At 38.1% G+C, this 12,090-nt stretch overlaps 1 long non-coding RNA gene across 1 annotated transcript; it reads left to right on the top strand.

The window, feature by feature from the left end:
- The first annotated feature begins 8,558 nt into the window (after nt 1-8,558).
- Nucleotides 8,559-11,877, top strand: LOC121416683. Its single transcript, XR_005970238.1, has 3 exons — nt 8,559-8,599; nt 11,202-11,321; nt 11,862-11,877. It is a non-coding gene; the product is annotated as an uncharacterized LOC121416683 (long non-coding RNA).
- The last annotated feature ends 213 nt before the right edge of the window (nt 11,878-12,090 follow it).

The raw sequence follows: 12,090 nt of genomic DNA, 5'->3' as shown, positions 1-12,090 counted from the left end.
TCATAACTTTGAAAGTTTATGGATCTGATTCATGAAACTTGGACATAATAGTAATCAAGCATCACTGAACATTTTGTGCAAGTTTCAGGTCTCATGATTAAGGTCAAAGGTCATTTAGGGTCAATGAACTTTGGCCGAATCGGGGGTATCTGTTGAATTCCCATCATAACTTTGAAAGTTTATGGATCTGATTCATGAAACTTGGACATAATAGTAATCAAGCATCACTGAACATTTTGTGCAAGTTTCAGGTCACATAATCAAGGTCAAAGGTCATTTAGGGTCAATGAACTTTGGCCGAATTGGGGATATCTGTTGAATTCCCATCATAACTTTGAAAGTTTATGGATCTGATTCATGAAACTTGGACATAATAGTAATCAAGCATCACTGAACATTTTGTGCAAGTTTCAGGTCTCATGATTAAGGTCAAAGGTCATTTAGGGTCAATGAACTTTGGCCGAATCGGGGGTATCTGTTGAATTACCATCATAACTTTGAAAGTTTATTGGTCTAGTTCATTAAACTTGGACATAAGAGTAACCATGTATCACTGAACATCTTGTGCGAGTTAGAGTAGTTTTCAAAGTCAGCACTGCTGCTATATTGAACCGCGTGATGCAGGTGAGACGGCCAGAGGCATTCCACTTGTTTGAACATTAATTGACAATTTATTAGCCCTAATCCATTGTACCAATTTATCCAGTTCATTGTTCAGTACATTAATTAAAATATCATTAATTAAACAATCATAATTGTTTCATTTTTTTAAAATAAATGTATATAAATGAAATCAGTTGTCAATCCGATTGTTTTAGTTTTTGGTTAAAACATTTAGAATTAACCTAATTTCATATAATGAAATACAAAAACAAGTGTGGAAATGACATCATCAATCTACCTAATGAATAGTCATAAAGACATGCCTAGAACGGTTTCACCGTAATAATGAAAATCTTTAGAATTCAATAACTTCATTATTTGTTATCAAATTTTGATCATATTTTCAGCATTCTGCTCTGTGAATTGTATAATCAGACTATAATGAGATACAAATATCTTTAGCCCTGAACTTCCCTTTAAGCACTGAAAATACTAATTATCCATTTGTTTAAATTCGTCAGGAAATTTAATGAATATCGACATAAATGGACTTTTTGAAAATGTTTATAATTTCTTTTAAGTCTTGAATATATTTTCATTTTGAAAAGCTTAGACATGTCGGTGATAATAAATTTTAAAGAGTTCAGAAACGCTTTCAAAAAGATTTATACACGCCTGATAGCCCCTCCCCTTTGGTTTGTTTCGGTTTGCCGTTCATTGTGATGCAACAATAAGCTTGTCTAATGTTGGTTTACCGTTCATTGTGACGCAACAAGAAGCCTGATTAGTTTTGGTTTGCGGTTTATTGTGACGTAACAAATTTGCTTGGCAACAACATGCGCGCTACTGGATGTGCGCCCCAGTTGCACACGGACATCACATGCACATCATGTGATCCCGGTGGCGCGGAATCGCGTCGCGCGGAATCGCGTTATTCTTTCGTGGCTTTTGTCGAGATACGACGTGTATGTCTCGTCTGGAACAATTTAAAATAGGTTTTCAACGGAGATGAACGTCCAAAATATTCGCTTCGACGGTTGGAACGAATGATGAGAATGTGACTCAAGCTGCTAGATGGAATTCAGTTCATTCGGCTTTTCATAAGCTTAGCCTTAGGCTTTTTATTGAGACTGAGATTCTTGTCGTTATCGAGCAGGATTCGGGACTGGCAACAAAATAATTGAGCACGGGCCCTGGCCCTAGGCCAGGGACTCACTAGGCCCAGGCCTACATTGGCAACGAAATCTTGCATAAGTTAGACATTGTCGGCGACGCCATTGATACTGTGGACTTATGATTCATCATGATCATCCAATATGAGTAGATCTCTTGAATGTTTGTCGGAAGTCAGAGGTCCTACTCCTGAGTCCTAGCTCCCGAGTCTGCCTGTGGCTGTGAGTTGAGGCGACGGTCTGGATTGGCAATGGCAGACGGAACGGGGACCGGGGTTCTTGTGGTCGGTAACACTACCAGACAATTCACAAGTTCCTGTCTCTACAAGACCTAGCCTATCCGGTGAGTACGGTAGCAGGAATAGATCTAGGCTAGACTCAGCCTAGATTTAGGCCTACGGTTTGGTGTTAAATAATAGGTCTAGGCCCTAGATCTACTGCTAACTTAGTCTTAGAGTACAAGTTCGGCTTAAATGAATCGTAGAAGAGGCCCACTTTGTAACGAGCAGGTATGTCTGTCTAGGCCTGGCTTTAGATTTCGTAAAAAAATCATGTTCTTATTGGTCAGTTGTTAGGCTCTGAGTCCTTTTTCATTTCAATTTCATCGGCCAGTAGAGGCATGGCTGTGGTTAATATGGATGTAAATACATTCTTCAGCCGGTGGTTGGAAATTGGGGTTAGTCTACCTCAGTAAATGCCTACATTGAGGTTCTAAAACTTCGGCCAGTAGAGGCCGATATAAAAATTGGTTCTAAACTTACAGGTTAATTGGTGCGAATAACAGAGGGTCTGCTAGGGATTGGCGAAAGGTTCGAACTTTTTCGGTATTGATAAATAACTGAGTGAGAAATGTCACTTCGTTATAAATTTACAAGTAGGCCCTAGTCTACTACAGGTACTCGAACTACATTTTAATGGTGACACCACAGAAGACGTTAGGCTAGGTCCAACGTTAGATCTACTTACAGTAGACGCGGTTTACATGTCTGTTTTGGGGATAGATCAGCTGGTTCAGTCAGGCTTATAATACTATAGTAGTATTTGACCTCGGTGACCTTTTCTGGATATATGGGCCAGTGAGAGCTGCGTTCTCGGTCAAAAGATTATGTGGATAGACCGGTAGTGGAAGAGCTTATACTAGATATGTATACGTCTACTCAGTTTTCAAATGAACATCCACAGACTGCGACGGGCATGATATTATTGTTGAATTGGTCACTTGAAAAGTAGCGGATGTGGCTTAGCATTATGACATGTGATTGTATGGATTTCTTACAGTCTTTTAAAGGAAAAGGACTAGACCTAGAGTTTATAGTATTGAAAATAATGCTATTATTGCTGATGTTATCGGTACAGTGTGATAATGGTTATACATTAAATATAAATACCTCCGCCTGGCACCAAGCAGTTCTGTTTATACATTTACGCCTTGAAAAGGGGTTGGTTTTTGGAACTCACTTTGCGCATGAATTGAATGCCGATGCTTGGTGGAGGTTTCGAGGAAACATGGTACACGTAAAAGTAGACTTACCATGCACCTAATAATCGGAGGTAATTTCGAAAGGGTTTCAACGAGCAGTTCGTTATAATATTATAGGCCTCCTAATAAGAAACCTTTATTTAATAGGAGTCGTTAATGTGCGATGATTTGTGTGGATTTTATTTGTGAAAAGGAAATAGAAAAAGCACTTCACAATTGAACCTAGTTATACCTCATGGTTCAAGGTATATCAAATAGGCCTATCTGGCTGGTCAGTGATTTGAACTGAGATAATATCGACGATATTTTAAAAAGAAGGATAATTATAATAGATTTGGTATAAATGATTAAGGCGGCAAATAAAATAATAAACGAGGAGGAGCTAATTCCTGGAAGGCATTGAGTGTAATGGGCCTGTATGGGAAAGTCCAAAATCTTGTACATGTAGATGCACTATGCTGTCATCCCCCCCCCCTTTGCTTTCGCGGTACACTATACGAATGCCTTAATGCAATAAGCCATATAGGTACACTGGCAAATCAAACGAAATTTACCGATTGCACAATCAGAAACCAGGTTACAAAAGTACAGCTCCTTTTTACAGCGTGTGAAATATGTTGTTGGTGGCCCGTTGATTATGAAAATGTTTCTAATGGGCTGGATGCAATAATTTGGCTCGATTATTTCTGCAGTGATATAGAGCTAAACTGAATACTGAAATAATTATGATAATATATAATCAAAACGATAATAGTTATTTGAAACAGATTATTTGAAGCTTAATCTGGTTTTGAAATATAAGTTCGGACACGCACATGTATGCAGATGATATTGCATCGCTGGTTTGGTTTGTACTGTAATGAATTTGAAAATTAAAGTTAGAAGATGTTTCATTAAAAGATGAAACATAAGGAGCAGTATCACTGATTATTCAATGATTATGAAGGCGGCTTTCAAATGTTTCGGGAAGCTGCTCCTTTCGTGTTAAGCTCATAATAAGTGATAAATCGGAAGGGAAAGCAGAGGGACAAACCCGTTTGGTGCTTGATACAGACTTAGGTGTTCTGCCCAGGCTTTTTTTTCTTGTTTCCTTTTGCAGAGTCGGCTCTTTAAGTAAAATGGATTCAAGCGGACTACTGTGAGGCAAGGTAGGCTGGCAGGAAGGTTTGATGACAATAGGACCTACTATAGTATGACCGGGAACGCTCTAAGTTTGGCTGCCAAAGAGTTTCCCTTTGGTTGGATCTAGTTCCTGACCAGATAGCCTAGAGTCCATGGTAATGGATGTCATGTTTGCCGTTTATACGCTCTTGTAATAAATAGAACTGAACTGGGTATAGCCTGAGAACTATGCTGCCGGGAGTTACCCTAATTGGAGCAGTGGTCAACGTCTTCATCACATCTTAGCCTTCAAGGAATAGTTTCGCAGCAGGGAAACCAATTTCATGTTTGAAACATCATGATACAGTGGGCTTTCTTGAATGATGAGCCATGATATGAGGAATAATTCATTATGATTTCATTTTCAGACTTTTTATGAGGTCCTCCATATTATTCAAGTGGAAGATATTGGAACTTGAACACATGAAGAAAGCCCTTTGCCTCGTGCTTTTGCCAACAAGAATGCAAAAAATATATTGTTCAGGATAAATATATGTATGCATGTATGAATGTATGACATGTCACATTTTATTCATTATCATTTGAAGGCGTACTCGTTGGATGTTATTTGAATTTTGAAATAAACAATTATTTCATAGAATGTGGTGAAGATGATAAGACAAAAAGTCATTCATGTTGATATGACATTTACGTTGATATGTGAATACATAATCGAAAAATGAAACATCCCGGGTAAAATTCCAGTTTATGTTAACTGGTTCTTAGTTTAGCAGTATGAGGAGTGTAGCTCTAACGGAGTAGTCCTGAACGGGAAGGTTTCATGTTCAAATCGATTTAGTGCCTTCAATTATCATGGTTATACTCCATATGTTATATGGGGTTATTTTGTGGAAGTTACTTTAGTTTTCAGTTTTTATTTTATTTCCAACAGAACAGTATACAAAATCCATTATAATTCAGGAATGGTATGATATGTGTTTGTTGGCATTAAGAGTGAGGTGACTAACTAAATACTTCAGTAGGGTGGAACCGTGGTTTGCGTCCACGTGCCCTGGAAAAAGAAGGGTGGAGCCGTGGAGTCCCGTCCACGTGCCCAAGAGGGTGGAACCGTGGCGCGGCGGCCACGTGCAAAAAATGGTTATACTCCATTCGTTATATGGGGTTATTCTGTGGATGTTGCTCAAGTTTTCAGATTTTAGTTTATCTTGCAACAGAACAGTATATAAAATCCATAACAAATACTAATAATAGATAAATGAATAAAATAAGATTATAACTCAGAATGGTATGATATGTACCGTATTTGTTGGAATTAAGTGGGAAGTGAATCATATCGAATCCTACGGGACACTAACTGCGCGTGCTTCCCTTATAAAAATCGCCAATGGTATTTGAATGGTGCCGAATGGTAGTTGAATGGTAATCTGAATGGTAAATGGTACGCGAATGGTATTTAAGTGGTGTTTCAATGGTAAGTTCTTAATGGTAATTGGTAGTTTATTTAATGGTAAATGGTATACCATATACCGAATGGTGTTTCAGTGGTATGTGACTAATGATATGATTGGTATGATGAATGGTATACCATTTACCCAATGGTGTCTCAGTGGTATTCAATGGTGTCTCAGTGGTATGTGCTTGTAATGGTATGATTGGTATGATGAATAGTATACCATACATCCAATGGTGTCTCAGTGGTATACAATGGTGTCTCAGTGGTATTCAATGGTGTCTCAGTAGTATGTGCCTGTAATGGTATGATTGGTATGATCAATGGTATACCATACACCAATGGTGTCTCAGTGGTATACAATGGTGTCTCAGTGGTATTCAATGGTGTCTCAGTAGTATGTGTCTTTGATGGTATGACTGCATGGTATACCATGATATACCCAATGGTGTCTCAGTGGTATACAATGGTGTCTCAGTGGTATTCAATGGTGTCTCAGTGGTATGTGCTTGTAATGGTATGATTGGTATGATGAATAGTATACCATACATCCAATGGTGTCTCAGTGGTATACAATGGTATCTCAGTGGTATACAATAGTGTCTCAGTAGTATATGCCTCTAATGGTATGACCGGTATAATGAATGGTATACCATGCACCAATGGTGTCTTAGTGGTATACAATGGTGTCTCAGTGGTATTCAATGGTGCTCAGTAGTATGTGTCTCTATAATGGTATGACTGGTATGATGAATTGTATACCATATACCCAATGGTGTCTCAGTGGTGTCAATGGTGCTGAGTAGTATGTGCCTCTAATGGTATGACTGCATGGTATACCATTATATACCCAATGGTGTCTCAGTGGTATACAATGGTGTCTCAGTGGTATTCAATGGTGTCTCAGTAGTATGTGCCTCTATAATGGTATGATTGGTATCAATATGGTGTGTTAGCAGTATGTGCCTAGTGGTATATAATATAATCATGTTGGATAATTGTAAAGCTATAGTGGCTTAGTGGTGTTTGCCTAATGAATGCCATTTGTGTTAATGCTGAATGATATGCCCAATTGCATTACCCATTAACATAATTCCGAAGATTTAAAGAAAATATATCAAAGATTAAAAGGTATTTAGAGTTAATTAAATATTTGACCTGTGACTTTTATGCGAGCAGCTTCCCCAAATCAAGTGTAATCGCTCATGATTGTAAACATGGTCTCTTGCATTCTTTTAAATTGTCTTTGTCCTTATTAAGTAAAAGGTCTATATGTGTTTAAATATTATTGATCCAGTGGTTATGATACAATATTATAAATTTGTTATATTTTACTATTGTACATAAATTTAAATCTGATGCAATGGGTGCATGCAAAAATAAAATCAATCGGTCAATGAAATCAATCGGTCAATGAAATCTTTTTTGATAAAAAGGGTTTTAATTTTTAATTAATAAGTTTTATTCTATTTTTATAATCATTTTGCTTGTTTATGGCCGCTTTTTATAAAAAGAACTATATATTTAGTGTTCCAAGAAGATATTTGCAATCAATCCCAAAATTCGATCAGATGCAAATTTACAGGTGATGATACATTAAGTTTATCTAGAACATATCAATTTGGATTTTTTTATGGATCAGTTGCAAGTTTGCAATGAAAAGTATGACTCTCATGATTTTGGAGTCTGAAATTGATTTGCGTTCGATTGCTTCGATTGCAAGTTTCTTGCAATGCCCCATATTTTGCTAAAAATGAATTCACTGTTGGTTGTCTTGGTCCCCCAACCTCTATCAAATTCCCATCCGCAAACCCTGATTTGGTCTGTCTGCAACGTCAAAAGCCCCATCTGACCCATTTGTACGCTATTATAGCTGCTTCCAATCATGAATTATTTCACCCTTTTTTTACAAATGATATTTCCAAAATTCTAATTCTATTTTAGGCTCTAAATATTCTTTCCCACTTGTGGACGGCGTTTATAAAGAGGAGAGCTATTCTATAGGCCGGCATTACTTGATTGAAATGATTTATCCACATGGTCTTGCTCCCTCACCCCTATCAAAATTCCCTGCCGCCATACAGGGTATAGTACAATGTAACAGAAAAGAAATCTACTGAATGAAATCTCAATTTCAATCATTACAAAAGCAAATTAAAAGGGAAGAGGAGTGAGTAAAAAATATATATATAAAGGGGAAAAAACAAGAAAAGAAAAAAGGCAAAGAAGAAAAGAAAGATTAACAGAAAAGAAAAAAAGACAACGAAAATAAAAAAGAAAATAACATAGAGAACAGGAAAAAAAAGTGAAGGGATCGAAAACTTTTTTCATAGATTCCAAGATCCAAGGAAAACAGTGGCATGCACTCACGCCATCATGGTTTCCAACCCAGAACCAATCGAGAGGAAAAAGAAGACACCCCTGATTTGGTTTTAATTCACCCCCCCCCCCCACCCATATAGGGATGTGTATTTATCTTGGCGAAGAAGTCCCCTCCCCCCATATTTTGTCATAATTTATCCCCCCCCCCCCATATGCTTTGGCGAGAGGGGCCGCTTGGCTGCTTGCCAGGTAGCTCTATTATACGTGTTGTTCTCGCACTACGCACGCGCGAACGTCTAACCGCCAAGTGCAATATTTGAAAAAGAAAACTCGATCTACCGGTACTACCGTTTTGCTGTTGATAAGTCCGTCGATAATTCATCAAAAACTAAAGGAACACGGGTCAGATTCGGACAGCGACTTCAAAGTCATTTGTAGAAGGCTATAACAGTAAGTTCTATAACAATTTTCTTTGATTTATTTCTCAAATTGTCTCAAAATGTTAGATGTCGTTGTACTGCCACAACATGCACGACCACTGCACTGCCACCGTCACTGCCCCGTTGGCGCTGGCCGCTGCTCTACGGGCCGGGACGTGGCTTTGACGATAGGGAGTGCTTATGGTTTATGCTTTGTATTGGCAGAGTTAAGATCGGCGAGCATTGAATAGTAATTCGCTCATATTGCCTGATGTTTATTGTCAATGTTTTACAAAAACCATCTCTGAATACATTGAATTCGTGAATGAATGATTTGTTAATGCTAATGTCAAGACTGTCAAAGTTTTAATTGTGAATAAATAGACCGTTACTGCACACGTTAATTTACTGAAATTGAAAACTTGCCGACAAATATTGCTTTGAAATTAGGCCTATAATTTGTTGTTGTTGTTGTTGATAGATGTTGGTAAATGAGATAAAATGGAGGTGAAACATGGTAAGGGTCCTAAAGTTTAAAAAATGATAAAGGCTACGCAGGTCTATAACTTTGCTACACTGTACACACCACTCATTGCACATACTATTTCAATGGTAAAATGTGCACTTTGTGTGTGGAACTGTGACTGGACGGAGTGACAAACGATTCCTATTCAATTTTTCTACAGAGGCTGCAATAAATATGCAGAGAAAACTGGCGCTAATGCAGTTTTGCACCGGCCGATTACCAGCATACCTCATCACCAAAACTTGTTCCCAAATGTCATGACAGGTCTCTCAGTCACATTTCGATGTTAATATACCCACCGTTTTTCAAAATATTGGGAATGGCTGTATTTAGTCTTCGATCTCGACGTCGTTGATCTAATCCGTAGACATCACTTCGCGGATCTCTCGGATTCGCCGTAATATTTATATGGACTGAAGTTAGCAACCAAATCATGCTAACATGTGGCAAACAAACTGCCAGCATGCCGCATGCGAATCTTTTGATCGCATAACTTCGGTCCATATCAACATGACGGCGAATCCAAGCGATCCGCAATATTTTGAAAAGTGGTGGGCATATTGTGTATTGATCTCAAAATGTGTGTAGACAATTCTGGTGGGGAGTTTTGCTTGAAGTTGCATGCACAACGAACAATTGTCCATAGACTGTGTACAACGGATAGATCGTCTCCGCACAGCGATTCGAAGACCGCTGATTGGTCAATAGCGCAGATCACGTCATGACCACGTGGTCCCAAAAATAATTCCTTTGGACTGCGTGCGGAAGTATCGATAACGATATCCGGTCATGTTGTGTACACGGTAAATGGTCTTGGTTCGTGATCGGATCGCTCCGGTATCGATCGAAAATTATCGAAACTGCAATTTCATGCATATTCACGCGACGCTCCAAAACCCGGAAGCCAATTGACTTTATGCACGTTGCGATAGACTCTACAAATTCCAAGGAACACGATGACATATAGACGCTAATTCGTAAGATTTTGACGGAAAAGCAAGAAGTATTCAAAATTCGCTTACCTGTGCGGTATCGGTGAGAAAATAGATCCTCCGAGAATACCTTTCATAATTCATATAAAATATAGGAAAATTGAAATTCTAGGTCGATTTTGGTACGAGGTGATAGGGAATTGCACACTTGTTTTGGTGGAATTCTGTGTGGGGAAACAAAAGGCTTGCACTGCGCATGCTTACTATATTTTCATTCATAAATTGGTTCTCGGCAGTGGCTGGATGACGTCATGTAATAAGCAAAAATGTACACGACCGCTACGTTCACGCTCCGCTATCCGTTGTACACAATTGTTCACTGTGAGTTGGCTGGTGTGAAACTGCATTAGTGCCGGAGGGTATTCTTAGATCCTTTCATGGGGCTAGGCATATCAATTTTTAAAGTAAATTTTATCCTCTTTTAAAGTTAAGTTTGTCCTGTGATCACATTTTATTTGTTTTTATTTATTTACTGATCAAAACTTGCCTAAAAAACGTCTGGAGTTCATCCACTGGCATATGATTGTCCATGAACGGATCCATGATTTCTCAAAGGGGGTAGTGGGGCACATTTTCCCAAGGAAACTTTAAATAACAAGCAAACCAAAAAGGAGATCCTCTTGTATGAGACAATATTTTTAATATAAATATTTGCTGTAACTTTCGAAGGGGGGGGGAGAACACTTGTGTAAGAAAGCCACATTTTTATCAAACACATCAACTATTGCTCTCAAGGTGGGGGCACAGGTCAAATGTGCCCACTTGGATCTGCTTCTGCGATTGTCAATACCAGAAAAATGGAATTTATGTCATCGATTACCCTCTTGAAAATTGCTGCTCTAGAAATTTGATTTCAGATGACATAGCTATTACTAGTATAAAGCATGCACAGTTATAATACAGCCTTGTCTGAACTACGCTGAAATACTATCACATTTCCTTATTTTTATCCTAAATTCTGGGCTGGTAATCAGAGGTCCATGAAAAATATCTTTAACATTAAAGTTCTAAGATCATTATTTTTCTATTACTATATTAGTATTCTATTTTTGTTTGTATCTGCACATACATGCAGATTTTACAACACTTAAATTGATTTTATTTCATTTTCAAAGTTTGGACGACGGATACACTGGATGATAAGGTAGATGATCCAGCCTTATCTTGGAATGACACGACGGGTGTTGAACACAGAAAACGTACCGTGTACAAGAAACAATTGGAGTTTATGAAAGGTAGGTGTGTAAGAATTTTCTTCAGTAGAAAAAAATGCAAAACTTCATGAGATAAAACAGATTGTATTCCTGCAGTGGCATAGCTGAAAAAAAACCTTGTCAGGAATGGTAAAAAATCCTTAGAAAGGACAAATGTCATCCCTATTTAGAGGAGCACACGTCTTTTCTGACACCCCCCCCCCCTCCCGAAAAAAATCAGTATGTTGGCTGAGGGGGGAAGGGTGGACACTTTTTCCCCAGGTATTCATTTGTTGTGGTATTTGTCATCATTGGGGCAACCTCCCATTATATAATAGGTTATTGTCTACCCATCTATGGTTAAACATAAATTTATTTATCATATTTTACAAAAATTTTTGTTGACATTTGTTAATTGGTATCATTCAATTGAATGGTAGAGTATACTGCAAATTTCTCAATATATAAAAAAATATATGAACTTCTAAAGAAAGCTTACACACATGACAAGCATTCATATTTTGAACCCTTAGCTAATATACTGTCCTTTGCATTGTTTTCATCCAATATTTCTTATTACAGCTTCAAGGAATTAATCCTGCCGGGTACCCATTCACTTCATCTGGGTCTAGTGATGCACAGTGTGGATGAAATTCGGGCTGAAGGAAAACACACCATGGCTAGGACTCAAATTCACGACCCTCTGTTTGAAAGGTGAGAGTCAGAACCACTAGACCACGACGTTCCCAGCTGATGTCATATCCCCACTTGTTCTTTTGTATTTTATTACAAGAAGTCGCGCTAATTTACA

The sequence above is a fragment of the Lytechinus variegatus genome, chromosome 6 (genome assembly GCF_018143015.1).
Source record: "Lytechinus variegatus isolate NC3 chromosome 6, Lvar_3.0, whole genome shotgun sequence".
Lineage (NCBI taxonomy): Eukaryota > Metazoa > Echinodermata > Echinoidea > Temnopleuroida > Toxopneustidae > Lytechinus > Lytechinus variegatus.
Note: the sequence above shows the minus strand (reverse complement) of the source record. Positions and strands in the feature narration are given on the sequence as shown.